This window comes from Cebus imitator, unplaced genomic scaffold, assembly GCF_001604975.1.
Source record: "Cebus imitator isolate Cc_AM_T3 unplaced genomic scaffold, Cebus_imitator-1.0 Scaffold82, whole genome shotgun sequence".
NCBI lineage: Eukaryota > Metazoa > Chordata > Mammalia > Primates > Cebidae > Cebus > Cebus imitator.
The window spans coordinates 4,298,448-4,319,873 of record NW_016107397.1 but is presented as its reverse complement, the minus strand read 5'-3'; the positions used below and the strand labels follow the sequence as shown (position 1 = coordinate 4,319,873).

The 21,426-nt window shown below is 39.8% G+C and overlaps 1 non-coding gene and 1 pseudogene across 1 annotated transcript; both read right to left on the bottom strand.

Annotated features, from left to right (window-relative positions):
* Window positions 1-569: 569 nt before the first annotated feature.
* Window positions 570-3,338, bottom strand: LOC108308032 (annotated as a pseudogene).
* Window positions 3,339-3,748: 410 nt separating this feature from the next.
* LOC119472028 lies at window positions 3,749-3,873 on the bottom strand. Its single transcript, XR_005201126.1, has one exon. It is a non-coding gene; the product is annotated as a small nucleolar RNA SNORA36 family (small nucleolar RNA).
* Between the last annotated feature and the right edge of the window lie 17,553 nt (window positions 3,874-21,426).

Below are 21,426 nucleotides of genomic sequence, written 5' to 3'. Positions count from 1 at the left end.
AAAAAAAAAAAAAAAAAAAAAAAGAATTGCAAGTTAAATATCTGAAAAAGATGAATATCCAGAATATATAAAGAATTCCTATAATTCAGCAACAAAAACAAATATTCTAACTTTAAAAATAGGCAAAGGACTTCAATAGAAATTTCTCCAGTGAAAATACACAAATAGCCAAGAAGCACATAAAAAAATGCTCAATATCACAAATCATTAGGGAAATGCAAATCAAAACCATAATGAGATACCTTATCACACCCATTAGGATACCTACTATAAAAAGAAAACAAACAACAACTAGAAAATAGAAAATGTTGGTGAAGATATGGAAAAACTGAGACTTTGTGACTTCTTGGTGGGAATGTAAAATGCTACAGCCACTATAAAAAAGTGTGGTAGTTCCTCAGAAAATTAAGAATACAATTACTTAATTGTGGATTTTGTTTAAACAATTCTGAAGTCTGTTACTTAATTGTAATTAAGTAACAAAAAATTACTTGTGTGATCCAGCAATACTATTTCTGGATATTTACCTAAAATAACTGAAACTAGGATCTCAAAAAGATTTTTTTGTGTGAGTCTGTTCTTGTTTATTTGTTACCCAGAAAATCTTATTTCTGACTGGATTCAGACTTAGAAGTAGAAGCTCGCAGAGAGGAAAGTCTGCATCTCTTTGCAATTTCTTCCTGGTGCTTCTCTTTAGCCTCCTTCATGCTCATGGCCAAAACTTTAGCATATTCTGCAGCCTCTTCTTTATTTTTCTTAGTATGCTTCTTCTTCAGAGCAATATGCCATCGTTTGTGCCACAGGACATGTGGAGTCACAAGATGCTGAATCTTGGGTGCTTTGGTCCTAGGTTTCTTACCCTCTTTGTTTAAGGGCTTTCTTAAAACATACTGGTAGACATCATCTTCTTTAGAGAGTCTCTATTTGCAGACGACATGATTGTATATTTAGAAGACCCCATCGTCTCAGCCCAAAATCTCCTTAAACTGATAAGCACCTTCAGCAAAGTCTCAGAATACAGAATCAATGTGCAGAAATCACAAGCATTCCTATACACCAATAACAGACAAACAGCCAAATCATGAGTGAACTCCCATTCACAATTGCTACAAAGAGAATAAAATACCTAGGAATACAACTAACAAAGAATGTAAAGGACCTCTTCAAGGAGAACTACAGAACACTGCTCAAGGAAATAAGAGAGGACACAAACAGATGGAAAAACATTCCATGCTCATGGTTAGGAAGAATCAATACCGTGAAAATGCCCATGCTGCCCAAAGTAATTTATAGACTCATCGCTATCCCCATCAAGCTACCAATGACCTTATTCGCAGAACTGGAAAAAAAACACCTTAAACTTCATATGGAACCCAAAGAGAGCCCCCATAGCCAAGACAATCCTAAGCAAAAAGGACAAAGCTGGAGGCATCACGCTACCTGATTTCAAACTATACCACAAGGCTGCAGTAGTGAAAACAGCATGGTACTAGTACCAAAATAATAGACTAATGGAAGAGAACAGAGGCCTTAGAGGCAGTGCCACACATCTACAACCATCTGGTCTTTGACAAACCTAACAAAAACAAGCAATGGGGAAAGGATTCCCTGTTTAATAAATGGTGTTGGGAAAACTGGCTAGGCATGTGCAGAAAGCAGAAACTGGACCCCTTCCTGACACCTTACACTAAAATTAATTCCAGATGGATTAAAGACTTAAACATAAGATCTAACATCACAAGAACCCTAGAAGAAAACCTAGGCAAAACCATTCAGAACATAGGCACAGGCAAGGACTTCATGATGAAAACACCAAAAACATTGGCAACAAAAGCCAAAATAGACAAGTGGGATTTTATTAAACTCCAGAGCTTCCGTACAGCAAAAGAAGCAATCATTAGAGTGAACCAGCAACCATCAGAATGGGGAAAAAAATTTTGCAATCTACCCATCTGACAAAGGGCTAATATCCAGAATCTACAAAGAACTAAAATAGATTTACAAGAAACAAACGAACAAACCCATTCAAAAGTGGGCGAATGATATGAACAGACACTTTTCAAAAGAAGACATATATGAGGCCGATAAACATATGAAAAAAAAATGCTCATCATCACTGGTCTTTAGAGAAATGCAAATCAAAACCACATTGAGATACCATCTCACACCAGTTAAAATGGTGATCATTAAAAAATCTGCAGACAACAGATGTTGGAGAGGATGTGGAGAAATAGGAACACTTTTACACTGTTGGTGGGAGTGTAAATTAGTTCAACCATTGTGGAAGGCAGTGTGGTGATTCCTCAAGGATCTAGAACTAGAAATACCATTTGACCCAGCAATCCCATTACTGGGTATATACCCAAAGGATTATAAATCATTCTATTATAAAGACACATGCACACATGTTCATTGCAGCACTGTTTACAATAGCAAAGACCTGGAACCAACCCAAATGCCCACCAGTGACTGAACAAGGAAAATGTGGCATATATACACCATGGAATACTATACAGCCATAAAAAATAATGGATTCATGTCCTTCATAGGGACATGGATGAATCTGGAAACCATCATTCTCAGCAAACTGACACAAGAACAGAAAATCAAACACCACATGTTCTCACTCATAGGTGGGTGTTGAACAATGAGAACACATGGACACAGGGAGGGGAGCATCATACACTGGGGTCTGTTGTGGGGGGCTATAGGAGGGACAGCAGAGGGTGGGGAGGTTGGGGAGGGATAACAGGGGGAGAAATGCCAGATATGGGTGACAGGGGGATGGAGGCAGCAAACCACCTTGCCATTAAGTACCTATGCAACAACCCTGCATGATCTGCACATGTACCCCAGAACCTAAAGTACAATTTAAAAAAAGAAGAAGAATAAGAAAAAGAAAAAGAAAATTTGCAGATTCTCCTAGCTCTTTGGGGCGCCAGGCAACAAGGCACCGTGGTATCAGTCAGTCCAGGAATATCCTTCTCTCCTTTTTTTTACAATAACCAAGTTGAGAATGCTCAGGTTGGCATCCACTATGCAACTTCAAACTGATTTTCTTTCTTTCTTTCTCCAGTTCTCCTTGGTCTGTAACAGGAATGCCCCTTACTCGGTAGCAGGCAGACACGGCCATGGGTCAAGATACCCTGCTTCATGGGGAAACGTTTGTTGTTCCCACCACTGATTCAGACCACATAACCCTTCTATTATTCACCCAGAGTGTCAGCAGCAACTTCTGTGGCCATACACTTCTCCTAAAAAGTATGAAGTTTGCATTCATTGTCCAATTCAATGAGTTCCTAACAGCCAGTGGCTGGGAAGGAGATGTCCAGCTTCATCTCGAAGCAGCTGAACACCTCTGAGATGCTACCGAAAAGAGGCTCAAGAGATTTTTTTTTTTTTTTTTTGATGAAATCTCACTGTCACCCAGGCTGGAGTGCAGAGGCATGATCTTGGCTCACTGCAACCTCTGTCTCCCAGGTTCAGGCAATTCTCCTGCCTCAGTCTCCTGAGTAGCTGGGATTACAGGCATGCACCACCACGCCCAGCTAATTTTTGTATTTTTTTTTTCTGAAAAGCCATATATAAAAATAATTCAGTTTATTTGTATCTCAGCCCATCAGACCCCAAACTTCGTAAAACTGAATGTAACTTGTCTGCTAATACAAGCTCATTATGTCTTCAGCCTCTTCAGTCCTGTCTCTTCCAGGCATCTTTAAGTGTTGATGTATTAGATCCAAGCAGGCATTTTTGTAGGCTGGGAGGCAAATGAATAGAATGCTTTCTACCCAGTCATCTCCCCTAGCCCATTTTAATGTCCCGAAGTTTAATTAACAGAACAGGGAAGCTGCCCTGGACTGAATAATTTTTGTATTTTTAGTAGAGATGGGGTTTCACCATGTTGGTCAGGCTGGTCTCGAACTCCTGACCCCGTGATCCACCCACCTAGGCCTCCCAAAGTGCTGGGATTACAGGTGTGAGCCATCATGCCTGGTCGAGATATTTTTAAAGCCATGTTCATAGCAGCATTATTCACAATATCCAAAAGGTGGACACAGCCCAAGTGTCTATTGACATAAGAATGGGTAAATGAAACATGGCATATACACACAATGGAAGGTTATTCAGCCTTAAAAAGAAAGGCAGGTCTGACACGTGTTTCAAATGGATGAACTTCGAGGTTATGCTAAGTGAAAGAAGCCAGACACAAAAGGAAAAATACTATATGATTCCACGCATGTGAGGTATTTAGAGATGTCAAAATTATAGACACAGAAAGTAGAATGATGGCTGCTGTGGGCTGCGGGGAGGGACAAATTGGGAGTCATTTCTTTAAGGGGTTCAAGGGTCCAGTTTGGAAAGATGAAAAGGGTTCCAGACATTGAATGCACAACAGTGTGAATGTACATAGCAGCATTCACTGTCCCACTTAAAAATGGTTAATATGGCAAATTTTATGCTTTGTGGTTTTTACCTCAGTTTAAAAGGGGGCCATCAACACAAACTTTGGAGTTCTGACCTCATACAATCAATGAGATGAATTCCCTGGACTGAAGAGAAAAGTAAGGAATTGTGGAGATTTCCCCTGGAGACAAAAGTAGCAAATTAAACCTCTGAAGCCCATTGGGGAAAAACCCTAAGGGGATGGTATGTCTGGTGCCCAGGAGAAATGGGCCCAGCAGGACCCCAGGCAATTACTGCACATTTATTTCTAACGATGCCCACTGGAGGTTGCTCCCTAGAGTTCAAGAGCAGCCCTGCAAATAAGCTGAGAGTAAAGCCCAGTCACCTCTCCTTGGCCCATGCACCAGGGAATGAGGCTCTGCTATCCCCACCCACCTGCTTTCTCATCTTGCTTTCCACGGGGCCCAGGCTTGTGTCCCAGGTCCCAGGCCGCTTATGAGCTTCCTGCCCTCCTGAGAGAGGAAAGGCCACTCAGGAGGAGGCAGAGGCCTCAGGTGGGGTTGGCAGAAATCAGACCAACTGGACAGGGCAGTGCCCATGTAGGGAAAGAAAGAGAGACACTCCTTCCCAAAGTCCCTAAATGTCTAGCCAAAGACATCTCCTCCTCCTCCACTTCTCAAAGACAAGCAGAACCTGACCCTGAAGCGACCTTCGAAATCATCCAGGGATCCAACCCCATCATTTTAGCAGAGAACAGACTTCCCACATCACAAAGAATTTGATTCCTGGACAACCCCTCTCAGCTTCTGCCCTCATCCCTACAATGGAGGATTCTCCAGCAATTTCATTACCCAGCAATCCCAGTCCCTTCTAAGATTGAATCTGGGCAGAGACATCAGAAAATGTTTGCTGGTGCTAATACAGTCTTAGAAGCAGAACGGGTGACTGCCTGCAGTGACCACATTGTCACATAGTGAATAATGTAAGCCACTTAGCAGGGAAAAGCCTAGTGGAAGTTAAACCTCAGACTGTTGTCATCACCCTCAAAATTAACATCTTGTGTTTGTTGGCACATGCACAAACATTCTGGCACAGATGCCATCTGCATGTAGAGGTTATTATGCGTTCTGCTGTGAAAATCTATATCCTAGGCACATGTCCAGACATCAACACGATATTTCATATTTACTCTCTGTATAGTCTTCCATGTTGGGGGGAACATACCATGTTCCATGGTAACATATTCAAGCTTATGTGCATGGCATTTGAGGTTGGGGCATGGAAAAATACTGAGGCACTATGTATGTTATTTGTGCATGGGAATGAAATTCCTTAACCCTGAAAACAGGACAGGGAGTAAAGTGTGTGGTGTAATAGGAAACGCTAAAAATGGCCTCCTAAGAATGCAGTTTAAGTGTGTACAAGGTCACAGGTGCCTCAGCAACCCACCTCAAATAACCATTTAGTGGATATTGATAGTTAATACAAGCCCTTTCAACAAATACTTGGTGGACAAGTGATGGGGAAAACCCTCTCAAAAAAGCTACCCACTAGCTCCGCTCAGCTAAGGTTGTCTACTTCCTTCTCGGCCTTCACTGCAAGCTATACGCTCTGCAAGTGCTGCCCCCGATGTGATCGCCTTCAAGTTATGCCTGAAGGAGGAGAGCTTATCAATTTTCAGGAAATCCCAGTAAGGGACAGTCCTAACTCCCATCAGGAGGATGGAATGCATGCATAAAATATCAGGGGCTAGGTTATCACGAGTCAAGAAATGACCAAAAGCAGGAAGTATTTTTTAAAACAGTGCAACAGCTACTTAAGTCTATCCAATGCGCTTACAGCTTTACAAGCCTGGAGCTCTACACAAGCTTATGCTCTTAATTTGGCAAAAATGCCCTTGGTGTCCTAATCAAGGAATCTTAGATTTATAATTACGGGAGCAGGTAGGTTGCAGCCTACGAAAAGGTTGTAAGCAAGGTCATTTTACTAATGTTACTATTTTAACCACCTGGGCAGTGGCACGCTCTGCGTTGTATCCTCTTTATCTGCCAGACTGCAGTAAGTCAAACCACCCATCTTCTCTGCCTAAAGGGAATTCCGGAGATTTAAAGGAGAAGGAAAAACAGAAACCAAAACAACAGGGAGAAACTTCTCTTCCCGCCTTCAATCCCTTCTATGTGGAATAATGAAGACATTTTTTCTAGTAAGGATAAGAACGGACCAAAGCCTTTTCCTCCCCCTATAGAAAAGCCACTGCTCTCTTTTCTTCCACCCTTAAGAAAATCCTGCATCTGTTGGCCCCATCCAGTCAACAGACACCCATTCCCCTTAAAAAAAGTAAAGGCATTCTCAGCAAACTGACACAAGAACAGAAAACCAAACACCGTATGTTATCACTCATAGGCAGGTATTGAACAGTTAGAGCACGTGGACACAGGGAGCGGAGCATCACACACTGCAGTCAGTGGGGGGTGATAGGGGAGGGACAGCAGGGATGGGGAGGGTGGGTAGGGATAATGACGGGAGAAATACCAGATATAGGTGATGGGGGGGGGGAGAATGAAGGCAGCAAACCACCTTGCCCTGTATGTACCTATGCAACAATCCTGCATGATCTGCCCATGTCCCCCAGAACCTAAATTACAACCTAAAAAAAAAAGTAAAGGCTGCCCAAGGAACAGTTTAAAAAAAAAAAGAAAAAAACAAACCTGGTCAGTAAACATGTATATAATTGGGTGGCCGGGTCTCCTTAACAAACTACCCTGCTGGAGGGGCCCTTCCAGGAGGGAAGGAAAGTGGCTGATTACAATTGTCTTTCTGATATGCAAGTTCCCGCTTCCTACTTCCAGCATCAGCCTCTCTGGCCTTGTTTTTTTTTTTCTGTTTCCGTAAAGTATGGCAAAAAGTTGCATGCTGCCTGCTGGGTTTTATCCCAAATAGCTCTAGCTTTCTTGGTGCCCACAAAAGCCTGGGGCAGGAAAGTTGCTAAAGTGCCATGAAGTGCCCATTTAGTCACCGGCACTTTGGGCAAATTGCCCCTTTCTGGGTTTGTGGCTTGGCACGGGCAGAGTCCACAGGTGGCTGCAGGCAGCTCCAGCCCTGTCCTAAAACTCCTCCTCACCATGGCCACGTGCCTTAGTCACTGTGTCCAAAAAGTGGACTGCTGCTTGCTGTGCTGTGGCATTTTCTACTTCTGCCCTTCCCTGCCACCCCTCACATGTCTCAGTTAATAAACAATTCCTTGTCTTCCCTAGACACCCCAAAAATGGCTTAAAAAACAGTCCATGTGCACCCCAACCTTACTAGCCTAAGGTGGGTAGAAAAGCATAAAGCAGCGTAAAGTACAAAGTCCTGGGGGAAAAGCCCGCTAATAAGGGGAGCTCTCCCACAGCCGTATGTAAAATGCCAACCAGGCCACGGTAAACAGCTCTGCCAGCTGCTGTCATCTTCAAAAAATAAACGCAGCAGTAAAAAATGTTTGTTTTGCTTTTTTATACAATGTTTAAAAACACTGTTGCTAAAAAAACTTCAAAGCAAACTCTGTGCTGCATGTCTGCCTCCCCTAAGCCTCTCTGCTTAGGGGTGGTAGAAATAATCAAAGCCCAGTATATTTTCAGTACCTTACCTCACAGGGTTGGCTCCGAGTATGGTTGGCCTAAAAAGTAAAGGAAAGGTCTTCTCCCAGCCGGTGACTGTCTTGCCTCCTGCCTCGGCCCTGATGCGCACGCTTTACCACCTGGTCATTCTCGGGCCTCTGGCTGCCACGTGTAGCCTTCCTTCCTCTCAGGGCAAAAGCACCAACAGGTGGCAGGCTATTAAAAAAGAAGAAAAGGCTGCCTAAAAAGCCCAAAGCAAGTAAAAAAAAACAAAAACAAAAACAAAAAAAACCATGCCACACCCCTACTTTTCCAAGGTTACTTCTAAAACACTCCAGCTAAAGGCTAATGCAAAAAAACATGGTCAGCACCTAAAAACATTTTTTAAAGTTTTTTGGTTTTGGTTTTTGCACACTTAAGTTAACTCAATGCAGGTTTCTCCTAGTAACTTGCAGTCATAATAATGCCTTTCAAGGACCAAAATGTAATAAAAATCACTTAAAATATCCATCTCTTCCATGCCTTAGTTTAACAGGTAGGCTTTATGTTTTGCTATTTATGCATTTTATGTGTTATGTACCTGTCTCATAATCCCTCTAAACACATACAAAAAGCTACAAATAGCTTCTCTTCTAAAAAAAAAAAAAGAAAAGAAAAAAAAGCGGCATTGTGTTCAATTGTCAAAATATAACCCTGCTACTCTTTTCCTACCATTAAGCAGAAAACAATTTCATACTCCCCTAGCCTGTAATCTTAATTAGCAAGTAGCAATAGCTAACTTTATTAGTAATATCAGCTTCCATTTTCCAGCCTCTAAACTTCTAAACTTTTTACAAACTCTGCCTGTGAAATTTTTATCTATTGTTATCTCTAAACCCTTGCTTCATACCACTACTGTCTTTACAAATAGTTCCAAAAAAAAGTAAAGCAGCTATAATGTAGCAAAATGCCATGCAAAACTAACAGCACAAAATCCAAAAACTTTTTAAAAGTATGCAACAGGTGAAGTTAAGTGCCCTAATGTTAGCTTTACAAACTTTTTCTCACCAAAACGTAAACATAGGTAGTGATTCCGCTTATGCCGCGTACAGTATGACTCATTTAAATCTTGCACATGTAAAAATGTACTAACGAATTACTAATGAATCTCTACTGGCTTCGTTTCTTGCAGCACAAAAGCTTCTCTGTGCCTGTCATCACCATCTTTACATATATTCACTCTCAGTCTAGGTTACCCAGTTTCTTATAAGAAAAAAAATAAAAACTCAAGCTAATACTCTAATATGACCACAAACGTGGTTTGCAAACTTTCCTGCTTTTCTGCAAGCTTAAGCTCATTTTTTTTTCATCAAAATGCCCACAGTCTTAAACAAGTTTCATTTAACACTTGCTCAAGCTCGCATAATGATCAAAACTTGTCCTAATTGCCAATAGCATTCTCTCTCTCCTTTTTCCTTAAGGCCTAATGCCAACCCACAAAGTTTAATGCCTAATGCTATTCAGCCTTTAAATGTCTTAAATTTCTCCACATTACCGTAAACACTTATACATATCAACCCCCAAAACTTAAAAAAAAAAAAAAAACAATTGCTCATTTGTTTCAATCTATTATAAGTTTAAGCCTTCCACAAACTATAAAAACTACTAATAAACCTTACTTAGTGTTCAATTTGCACATGCATGGCATACAACATAAAACTAGCATTCCCTATAACAACCAATCAGCCCATTATTAAATAAACTCATTAAACTCTTAAAGTTTAATAAACAAAAAAGGGGGAATATGGGGCTCTCTCCTTGAGAACAGGAGACCACCACACAACCCCCTCCCAATGATGAAAGATCTGTCATCATCTGGAGAATCAACCAGCAATGATGGTGATGGCTCGGAGGGTGCCTGACATTACTTGAGGACAGCTAAAGACACAGGATCAACAAGCAACTAACTGGCTTGCCACCGTGGAAGCCCCTGCAACTGCAGAGAACAGATTTCCGATGTATCTGGCGGTAACTGGGGAAAATTCTGAGGAAGTAAGACAAACAGGAATGTTAGCGAGAGAAGAAAACATTTTGGGTCAATGGAGAATATTTTGGAAATCCTAGCATGGGAAAAGGTCCACACGGGTACTTCAACAATATCAGGAGGTTGTGTTGAAAGTATCAGCTGTTCAACCACATTCTGATACTGCTTGCAAGTTCAAAAGAAACTAGGAAACAACCACCAGAAGGAGAGATTAGGTGACTTGTGGTCACAAGCCCTCTCCCCACAGAGGACTAGGGGACAAACATTCAGCAACTCAGAATTACTCAGGGATATAAGCCCAGGCAGCCCTGGCCAACAATGGCAACCCCCTCAGGTCCCCTTCCAGGCTGTGGAAACGTTATCTTCACTTGCTCAATAAACTGCATTGCTGCTCACTCTCTCAGTCCATGAACTTTTGTTTGGAGCTGGAACACTCACCGTGGGGTTAAGACTCTCTGCTGGATTCTTCCCTGTGAGAGCAAGGGAAGCCAAGAACCTGAGCCTGGAGCCCACACTGCAGATTTGGTTACGTTAGGGTGGCTGATAATTCTTGTCCTTTGCCAAGTGGGATCAGCTCAAGAACACGTTTATTGAAGTCATGTTCTATACCCCCCTGTTTGTTTGTTTGAGATGCAGTCTCACTCTGTCATCCAGGCTGGAGTGCAGTGGCACATTCTCGGCTCACTGCAACCTCCGACCATGCCTGGCCTGTCCCTCTGTCTTTAATATTATTACATGGTGGGATGCTGGCCCACCTTTGTCATCTAGTAATACTTCTTGGACAGAAGTTTAATAAATTCCCCTGTCTTACCTCTTAACTAAAAATTTGAGATGAGGCCGGGCACGGTGGCTCACGCCTGTAATCCCAGCACTTTGGGAGGCCGAGGCGAGTGGATCACGAGGTCAAGAGATCGAGACCATCCTGGTCAACACGGTGAAACCCTGTCTCTACTAAAAATACAAAAAATCAGCTGGGCATGGTGGCGCATGCCTGTAATCCCAGCTACTCAGGAGGCTGAGGCAGGAGAATTGCCTGAACCCAGGAGGCGGAGGTTGCGGTGAGCCGAGATCGCGCCATTGCACTCCAGCCTGGGTAATAAGAGCGAAACTCCGTCTCAAAAAAAAAAAAAAAAAAAAATTTGAGATGAATGAAACTTAATAACTCCTGAACTTTATTGTCTAGTAATCCTCCTCTTTGTTTCTCCACAGTAGCACATAATACGTGTGTTATTTTCACTCCTCAGAACTACCTTCACTAACAGCCCAAAAGGGATGCTAAGCTTGCAAAGGTAACCTTTATTTCTGCTGTTACTATTAATCTTACTAAGGTCTCTAATCAAGCTACACAAGTGCCTGATCTTCCTATATGCCATCCAAGTAGGGACTGGTGATGTAAATGTAAGGCCATAAAAGGGACTCTGTTTAATAATGGCACCTTACTTGATTGGGGCCCCCATGGTTATCTTATGTCTGCAAATCAAACTACTAAATTTGGAAGTCCCTCCAATAGAACTATCACTTGGTCAAAGTATAGGCTTTCAGAACCAATACTACAACTAAAAGGAAAACAAGCGTTAAGCCCTGCCCACACCCAAATTTGGAAATGACAACTTCCCTTTTTTAAATGGGTTCTTTCACATGATAAGTACATTACTGGTGGTGGCAACTACACCCTCTCTTTGCACAATAATGTTACTAATACAGTCCTAATTTGTACTACACACCCCTGTATACTTCTGTTTGGGCAAGGCGTTCCTAACATAAAACAAAATCCATCCTTTTATAGTATTAAAGTCTCTTCCAATAGTTGGTATGCTACATGCTTGTCTCATGAAAACATTACACAGTTAAATATAACCTGTGTCATAATTTTTAAATGGCATGCAAAATTGTGACTTCCTGTAAATTTAACCTGAAGCTGGGAAAAAAATTTCATCTTGCAGTTGTTTTAAAAAGCTCATCTGCAAGGGGCTTATCACAAGCATATGACTTCTCAAATTTTTACTCTCAAGTGTAAATTTTAAAAACAACTTAAAAAATGCTCATAGCAATTACCAACAAGTACCCTTCAGCAATTACAAAAAGGCTTTCAATGGTTAAACCCAAACACTTAGTTGTCTGGGTTAAACATACACCTTTGGGTAATGCCGCTATACTTATTCTTTTTTGTATCTGTTTGCTAGGCATTTGCAAGTGCTCTGTGCTGCCACCCAATGCATCTACAACCGGGAAAAAACAATAAAAGCTTACCTTGCATTAGATAACCAGCATGCTCTAAGAATAAAAAAAGGGGGAGATGTGGGGGGCACATGGCAACATATTCAAGCTTATGTAGATGGTATTTGAGGTCAGGGCATGGGAAAATACTGAGGCATGTTATTTATGCATGGGAATAAAACTCCTTTACCCTAAAAGCAGGACAGGGAGTAAAGTGGATGTTGTAATAAAAAATGCTAAAAACAGCCTCCTAAAAATTCAGTTTAAGTTTTTACAAGGTCATAGGTGCCTCAGCAATCCACCTCAAATAACCATTTAGTAATGTCCATAGTTAATACAAGCCCTTTCAATAAATACTTGGTGAACAAATGCTGGGGCAAACTCTCTCAAATAAGCTACTGCCATCCTCACTCAGTTAAAGTTGTCTAAGTACTTAATTCTTGGCATTCACTGCAAGCTATAACCTCCGCCTCCTGGATTCAGGCAATTCTCCTGCCTCAGCCTCCTGAGTAGCTGGGATTACAGGCACGTGCCACCATGCCCAGCTAATTTTTTTTTGTATTTTTGGTAGAGACGGGGTTTCACCATGTTGACCAGGATGGTCTCGATCTCTTGACCTCGTGATCCACCCGCCTCGGCCTCCCAAAGTGCTGGGATTACAGGCTTGAGCCACCGCGCCCGGCGTCTCAAACTTTTTTAAACTTAATGGTGTCTCAACAAACACCTTTGAACCAATTATCTTTTTCTGTCTGATTGTTTCCTTCTGTGTGCTCTCAAACATAAAATTCCTACATGTATACATTTATTTAATCTCTGTAAGTCTTTCTAAGTGAGATAAGAGCACCCATCTAAACAGTTTACGGTAGAATTTAAAAACTAATACTGAAATAGCACATTTGTCTGTTCCACAGTGCACATTTATTAAAAATCAAGACAATTGAACCTATATATAGACAGAGAGAGTAGAAAGATAGTAAACAGAAACTGGGAAATGGAGTAGAGAAGGGTGTGGGGACAGTTACTGGTTCCAAAAAAAAACACAGTGTTTGATAGCACAAAGGGTAACTATAATCAATAATAATTCAATCACACATTTAAAAGTAACTAAAACCATATTATTGGATTATTGGTAACACGAAGGATAAATTCTTGAGGGGGTAGATACCCCATTTTACATGATGTGATTATTATGCATTTCACGCATTATCAAAACATCTCATGTATGCCATAAGTATTTACCCCAACTATGTGCCCACAAAAATTGAAAATAAAAAAACTTAGAAACATAATTTAATTTCAACCCAGAATGTTATATCCAGCCAAGCTAAGCTTCATAAGTGAAGGAGAAATAAAATCCTTTACAGATAAGCAAATGCTGAGGGATTTTGTCACCACCAGGCTGGCCTTACAAGAGCTCTTGCAGGAAGCACTAAATCTGGTAGGGAAAAACCAGGACCAGCCACTGGAAAAGCAAACCAGTTGATGAAATGTAAAGATCATCAACACTATGAAAAAACTGTATGAACTACTGGGCAAAATAACCAGCTAGCATCATAATGACAGGATCAAATTCACACATAACAGTGTTAACCTTAAATTTAAATGGGCTAAATGTCTCAATTAAAAGGCACAGACTGGCAAGTTGGATAAAGAGTCAAGACCCATCAGTGTGCTGTATTCAGGAGACCCATCTCAGATGCTAAGACACACATAGGCTCAAAATAAAGGGATGGAGGAATATTTACCAAGCAAATGGAAAGCAAAGAAAAGCAGGGGTTGCAATCCTAGCCTCTGATAAAAACTTTAAACCAACAAAGATCAAAAAAGACAAAGAAGGATATTACATAATGGTAAAGGGATCAATGCAACAAGAAGAGCTAACTATCCTTAGTATACATTCACCCAATACAGGAGCACCCAGAATCACAAAGCAAGTTCTTAGAGACCTACAAAGAGACTTAGACTCCCACACAATAATAGTAGGAGACTTTAACATCCCACTGTCAACATTAGACAGATCCACAAGGCAGAAAATTAACAAGGATACTCAGAAATTGAACTCAGCTCTGGACCAAGTAGATCTAATAGACATCTACAGAACTCTCCACCCCAAATCAACAGACTATACATTCTTCTCAGCACCACATAGCACTTATTCTAAAATCAACCACATAAGTGGAAGTAAAACACTCGTCAGCAAATGCAAAAGAACAGAAACATAACAGTCTCTCAGACCACAGTGCAATCAAATTAGAACTCAGAATTAAGAATCTCACTCAAAACCACACAACTACATGGAAACTGAACAACCTGCTCCTGAATCACTCCTGGGTAAATAACAAAGTTAAGGCAGAAATAAATAAGTTCTTTGAAACCAATGAGAAAAAAGACACAACATACCACAATCTCTGGGACACAGCTAAAACAATGTTTAGAGGGAAATTTGTAGCACTAAATGCCCACAGGAAAAAGCAAGAAAGATCTAAAATCAACATCCTAACATCACAATTAAAACATCTAGAGAAGCAACAGCAAACAAATTTAAAACCTAGTAGAAGACAAAAAACAACTAAGATCAGAGCAGAAACGAAGGAGATAGAGACATGATAAAACTTTTTAAAAAATCAGTGACTCCAGGAGCTGGTTTTTTGAAAACATTAACAAAATACATAGACCACTAGGCAAACTAATAAAGAAGAAAAGAGAGAAGAATCCAATAAACACAATAAAAAATGATAAAGGGAAGATCACCACTGATTCCACAGAAATACAAATTACCATCAGAGAACACTATAAACACCTCTATGCAAATTAAGCTAGAAAATCTAGAAGAAATTGATGCATTTCTGGACACATACACCATCCCAAGACTAAACCAGGAAGAAGTCAAATCCCTGAATAGGCCAATAAAAAGTTCTGAAATTGAGGCAGTAATTAATAGCCTACCAACTAAAAAAAGTCTATGACCAGATGGATTCAAGGCTGAATTCTACCAGAGGTACAAAAAGGAGCTAGTACCGTTCCTTCTGAAACATTCCAAACAATAGAAAAAGAGAAACTCCTCCAAAAATCACTTTATGAGAAAAAAAAAAAAAAAAAAAAAAAAAAAAAAAAAAAGAAAGAAAGAAAAGAAAATTTCAGGCCGCTATTCCTGATGAACATCCATATGAAAATCCTCAATAAAATACTGGCAAACAGAATCCAGCAGCACATCTAAAAGCTTATCCACCATGATCGAGTCGGCTTCATTCTTGGGATGCAAGGCTGGTTCAACATATGCAAATCAATAAACATAATCCATCACATAAACAGAACCAATGACAAAAACCACATGATTATCTCAACAGATAAAGGAAAGGCCTTCAATGAAATTCAATACTTCTTCATGCTAAAAACACTCAATAAACTAGGTGTTGATGGGACATATCTCAAAATAATAAGAGCTATTACTGACAAACCCACACCAATATCACACTGAATGGGCAAAAGCTGGAAGCATTCCCTTTGAAAACTGGCACAAGACAAGGACGCCCTCTCTCACCACGCTATTCAACATAGTATTGGAAGTTCTGGCTAGGGAAATCAGGCCAGAGAAATAAGAGAAGATACAAACAAATTGAAAAACATTCCATGCTCATGAATAGGAAGAATAAATATTGTGAAAACGGTCATACTGCCCAAAGAAATTTATAGATTGAGTGCTTATCCCCATCAAGATACCATTGACTTTCTTGACAGAATTAGAAAAAACTATTTTAAATTTTATATGGAACCAAAAAAGGCCCACATAGCCAAGACAATCCTAAGCAAAAAGAACAAACAAAAATTCTAAGCAAAAAGAACAAAGCTGGAGTCATCACACTACCTGACTTCAAACTATACTGCAGGGCGATAGTAACCAAAACAGCATGATATTGGTACCAAAACAGATATATAGACCAATGGAACAGAATAGAGGTCTCAGAAATAACATCACACATCTACAACCATCTGATCTTTGACAAACATGACACAGACAAGCAATGGGGAAATGATTCCCTATTTAATAAATGGTGTTAGGAAAACTGGCTAGCCATATGCACAAAACTGAAACTGGACCCATTCCTTACACCTTATACAAAAATTAACTCAGAATGGATTAAAGATTTAAATATAAGACCTAAAACCACAAAAATCCTAGAAGAAAACCTAGTTTTCTACTGTTCCGGACATAGGCATGGGCATGGACTTCATGATTAAAACACCAAAAGCCAAAATTGACAAATGGGATCTAATTAAACTAAAGAGCTTCTGCACAGCAAAAGAAACTATCATCAGAGTGAACAGGCAACCTACAGAATGGGAGAAAAATTTTGCAATCTATCCATCTGACAAAGGGCTAATATTTAGAATCTATAAGGAACTTAAATATACAAGAAAAACAACCCCACCAAAAAGTGGGCAAAGGATATGAACAGATACTTTTCAAAGAAGACATTTATGCAGCTTTTTTTGATATGAAAAAAATAAGCTCATCATCAGTGGATCAGGGGTCATTAGAGAAATCCAAATCAAAACCACGAGATACCATTTCACACCAGTTAGAATGGTGATCATTAAAAAGTCAGGAAAAAAACAGATGCTGGAGAGGATGTGAAGAAATAGGAGTGTTTTTACACTGTTGGTGGGAGTGTAAATTAGTTCAACCATTGTGGAAGACAATGTGTTGATTCCTCAAGGATCTAGAACCAGAAACACTATTTGACCCAGCAATCTCATTACTGGGTATATACCCAAAGGATTATAAATCATTCTGTTATAAAGACACATGCACATGTATGTTTACTGCAGCACTGTTCACGATAGCAAAGACTTGGACCCAACCCAAATGCTCATCAGTGTTAGATTGGATAAAGAAAATATGCCACATGTACACCATGGAATTCTATGCAGCTATAAAAAAGAATGAGTTCATGTTCTTTGCAAGGACATGGATGAAGCAGGAAACCATCATTCCCAGCAAACTAACACAGGAACAGAAAACCAAACACCACGTGTTCACACTGATAAGTGGGAGCTGAACAATAAGAACATATGGACACAGGAAGGGGAACATCACACACTGGGGCCTGTTGGGGGTAGGTGGCAAAGGGAGGGATAGCATTAGGAGAAATACCTAATGTAGATGATGGGGTTTATGGTTGCAGCAAACCACCATGGCACATGTATACCTTTGTAAAAAACTTGCACGTTCTACACATGTACCCCAGAACTTAAAGTATAATTTTTAAAAAAAGAAACTAAAAAAAAAATATAAAATGGTTCTTAACTATAAAATACTGATATGTGATGGGCAATTCAAAATTTCTTGTTTTCTAGGTTTTAAATAAAATTTAAGGTTACTACAAGTTTAAAATATTTAGTACATTTATATAATTATACATATAAACTTATAAAAATGTATTTTTTTGTTGGTTTTTTTTAATTGCACTTTAAGTTCTGGGGTACACGTGCAGATCTTGCAGGATTGTTGCATAGGTACACACATGCCATGGTGGTTTGCTGCCTCCATTCCCCCTCACCTACATCAGGCATTTCCCCCAATGTTATCCCTCCCCCAACCTCCCCACCCCTCTCTGTCCCCCCCCAGCACCCCACCCCCCAACAGACCCAGTGTGTGATGTTCTCCTCCCCGTGCCCATGCGTTCTCATTGTTCAACAGCCGCCTATGAGTGAGAACATGCGGTGTTTGGTTTTCTGTTCTTATGTAAGTTTACTGAGAATGATGGTTTCCAGATTCATCCATATCCCTACGAAGGACATTAACTCATCCTTTTTTATGGCTGCATAGTATTCCATACTGTATATGTGCTACATTTTCTTTATCCAATCTAACATTGATGGGCATTGGGGTTGGTTCCAGGTCTTTGCTATTGTAAACAGTGCCTCAATGAACATATGTGTGCATGTGCCTTTATAATAGAACGATTATAATCCTTTGGGTATATACCCAGTAATGGGATTGCTGGGTCAAATGGAATTTCTGTTTCTAGATCCTACTACAAGTCTACAGTAATCAAAACAGCATGGTATAGACCAGCATGGTATAAACCAAAACAGAGATATAGACCAGTGGAACAGAACAGAGTCCTCAGAAGTAATGCCACACATCTACAGCCATCTGATCTTTGAAAAACCTGACAAAAACAAGCAATGGGGAAAAGATTCCCTGTTTAATAAATGGTGTTAGGAAAACTGGCTAGCCATGTGCATAAAGCAGAAACTGGACCCTTCCTTACACCTTACACTAAAATTAACTCCGGACGGATTAAAGATTTAAACATAAGACCTAACACCATAAAAACCCTAAAAGAAAACCTAGGCAAAAGCATTCAGGATATAGGCATAGGCAAGGACTTCATGACTAAGACACCAAAAGCAATGGCAATAAAAAATGTAATTTTAATTCAAAGTATAAAAAGACTAAAATATCCCTTTATTAGAGAGAGAGATGGAATCTTGCTCTGGTGCCCAGGCTGGAGTGTAGTGGCTTGATCTCTGCTCACTGCAACCTCCACCTCCAGAGTTCAAGTGATTCTTGTGCCTCAACTGCCCGAGTAGCTGGGACTACAGCAGCCCACCACAACGCCCAGCTAATTTTTGTACTTTTAGTAGAGACAGGTTTCACCATGTTGCCCAGGCTGGCCTTGAACTCCTGATCTCCAATGGTCCATCCACTTCAGCCTCCCAGTGCTGAGATTACAGGCATGAGCCACCATGCCAAGCCTAAAATATGCTTTTAATTAAAAGATAATTGTGTGTAATTCAGAGGTAATTTACGTTTGTATCAAAATATGGATTTAATAAATGTTTTAAAACCAAGAAATTATAAAATATAAAAACATTACAGATATAAAAATCTGTATTTTAAAAGTTTAAAATAATTTTACTTTTAAAAATCTTGTGTAATTTTTCTCTTAGAATAAAAGAATTGGTTATTTATTAAATGTATAGAAATAAAGTGTCAAAACATGTCAATAGTCTGATTAAGCAGTGACAAGTTGCATAAAAGAAATTTATTTTAAAATTTGTGTGCCATCAAGTTGGCTATAATTTTTCAAAATTATTTATAACTCTAATATTTGATCTTTAATGTTAAAAATACACTAATGCAAAATTAAAATATTTGGTCCTTTATGTAAAAACATGATTTTCTTCAAGTATTGATTTGGTGATAGTAACAAAGCAAATTGTTTTTATTTTTAATCCTAAAATCTGATTTTTTCTTACAGCCACCCTTTAAACTGCAGTTTCTATATCTGCCACATTTCATCCTGGGAGCTACTTAATTTTTTGTTTAGTTGAAAGTGCTGTTTTTATTCAAAAATGGCAATTGCATTTCTTTTTCTGAAGTGAATGAATTGAACCAAAGATAATTTCATTTCTTGAGGTAAAACTTTTCTTATTAAAGTTTCTCAGGCACATCTCTTTGTTTGGGATGACAGCTGTCTCCTCTCCTTTGACCTTTTCATCAACCTCTGTTCCTATTTTTTTTTTTTTTTTTTTTTTTTTTTTTTTTTTTTTTTTTTTTTTTTTTTTTTTTTTTTTTTTTTGCTTCTCTGCCATTATGACCCTATTCTAAAATTTTTATTTTTAAGACCTACAGAAGGAGTGTATTCCTCCAGTATGACTTTATCCTCTACTCTTGGCTTTTGTTGTGTCTGTTTTGTTCTATGTACCCAGAAAACACATCCCATGCTGTTATGAAGAGCCAGGTAGTCCCTGCTCAAGGTATTAATTCCCTTGTTTACATTCCTCTATAATAGTGTACACTCATAACCCTGGACACATTCCTCCTCTGTCTGATTAACTGAGTATGCTTTTATCAGGTTTGACTTCCAGATTACCTAAATGGGCCTCCCATAAGGAAAAGCACACACACTGAAGAATGTTTTTCTTTACCTTTTTGATAACTGGCCTAAAAAACAAATATCTCATATTTTATCAAGATACTTTCCTATGCAGGCTTATTTAGGTTTTGGGTTACTTAGGAAAACTGAAATTTCCCAGTTCCATGCTCAAGCACACCTTGGATTCTCCAGGCCACCCACTGGATTTTCCTTGGTGCTGGAGTGTGTGCCTGCCACTGGGGGACCTGTAGGCAGACCCGTCCAGTTCAGACGCACCCATCTCACCCACAGTGTCCCTGGGGCTTAGCAAGGCACTCAGACCACTGTGCATTCCACATATCAGCCCATTGCCTAAGGCAACAGAGAGCCTCTCCTAGTAAAAAAGGATCAAGTATCAATCCAACTGCTTTGGCCACTGTCGGCTCTTACCCAATACTGCCATTTACTGGCTTGAAGGTAAATCTGCACAACATGTAAGAGAGTCCATAAAGCTATAGAAGCAAAGATTAAAGACCCTATCCGAGATTCTCTACACTCACGTTCCTGAAGAGAGGTAGAGAAAGAAGAATCAAAAATATTACAAAGAAATAAAAACCCATCTGCAAGAAAAGAGTTACAAAAATTAGAAATGCCAGTGTCTCCAGATGAGAAGAAGCTAGTGCAAGAATTCTGGCACCGTGAAAAATATGAATGTATGACGCCACCAAAAAATTACACTAGCTCTCCAGCAATGGTCCATAAACAAAATGGAAACCCAGAAATTACAGATAAAGAATTCAAAGCATGGGCTGAGCACAGTGGCTTATGCCTATAATCCCAGCTATGTGGGGGGCCAAAGCGGGCAGATCACCTGAGGTCAGGAGTTCGAGACCAGTCTGACTAACATGGAGAAACCCCGTCTCTACTAAAAATATAAAAATTAGCTGGGCGTAGTGGCGCATGCCTGTAATCCCAGCTACTCAGGAGGCTGAGGCAGAAGAATCATTTAAACCAGGAGGTGAAAGTCGTGGTGAGCCAAGATTTCACCACTGCACTCCAGCCTGGGCAACAAGAGCAAAACTCTGTCTCAAAAACAAACAAAAGATTTCAAAGCATGGATTGCAAGGAACCTCAAAAAGGTCCAAGACAAGGTTGAATATCAACAAAAAGAAACTTTTAAAGCAATTCAGGAAGTGAAGGAAGAGATAAACATCTTACCACACAATCAATTAGAGCTTTTGGAATTGATAAACTCACTTAAGAAACCTGCAAATACAATTGAAAGATTTAACAAAGACTAGACCAAGCAGAAAAAAAG